The sequence below is a fragment of the Penaeus monodon genome, chromosome 34, assembly GCF_015228065.2.
Source record: "Penaeus monodon isolate SGIC_2016 chromosome 34, NSTDA_Pmon_1, whole genome shotgun sequence".
Classification (NCBI taxonomy): Eukaryota; Metazoa; Arthropoda; class Malacostraca; order Decapoda; family Penaeidae; genus Penaeus; species Penaeus monodon.
Genome location: NC_051419.1, coordinates 32,489,787 through 32,490,796, shown reverse-complemented (window position 1 = coordinate 32,490,796; position 1,010 = coordinate 32,489,787).

Below are 1,010 nucleotides of genomic sequence, written 5' to 3'. Positions count from 1 at the left end.
GGGGGTAACCACGCGCAATCTTGCAGGAGGAAACAATGCGATGTGTGCAACTATGCCTCTTCCAGACAATGTACCAATCAACTTAAGATTTTTACAAACTGGGGACATACAAACGTTTGTATGATACATCACCTCCAGTACAACAGAAATACTGTCAGTGGCAGAACTATCAAAATATTTTTCTTACATCGTCAACTTCCGATAATGCCATCTTGTGAACCGAGTGATACGCGCCACGTGCGACGAGACACCTTGGTATGAAAGCTGCCTAAGATTAAACATAATGAAATAAAGCATATGGAATAGACAGTTTTCCGCCTGTGGTTGTTTAAAACTGGGACCATTTATTAAACTGACTAGATTTACTCCTCTAGTCAATTTTCTTTGCGTAGACCAGATTTTTTCCCATTTTTTTGCTTCTAACTGATGCCTTATGATGTAATCTTTAAACTGAAACCAAAAGAATTTGTTTTCTCATAAACCGTAAAACTAAACAAGAAAGAGTCACCATTTTCTAGTTTAGAATATCAAAAGATTTTTCGTCTGTGTTCAATATTCGTTTATAAATGAGGCTGAACTTTGCTTCTTAAACCACTTGGAACAGTTTCCCCCAATTCTGAAAGGTCATAACATTATATTTATTCAGTAACGTTAATGATATTTGGTATTCTGAGTCACCATGTTTTTGAATACTGGAAGATATTCTTTATATCCTTGTTTTATATAAATGAGTGTGAACTTTACCTCCTTAAATGATAAATCACAACTGTGATATTTGGTAGATTTAAAGTCACCATTGTCTAGTTTGAAAATGTTAAAAGGAATCTAATCAGAATGTTCAATGTCTTTTTATCATTCAAATGATTCCGGCTGTATTGTCTGTTTTTATTTTTTGATTCCGATAATTTTCTTCTGGTAGCCTTACTTTTCTTGAATGTTTTCATGATCTTTATTTGTGCGGAGACCAGATGATTTAGGTCTTATTTTCCCCTCATGGTTGGTGCATGTTA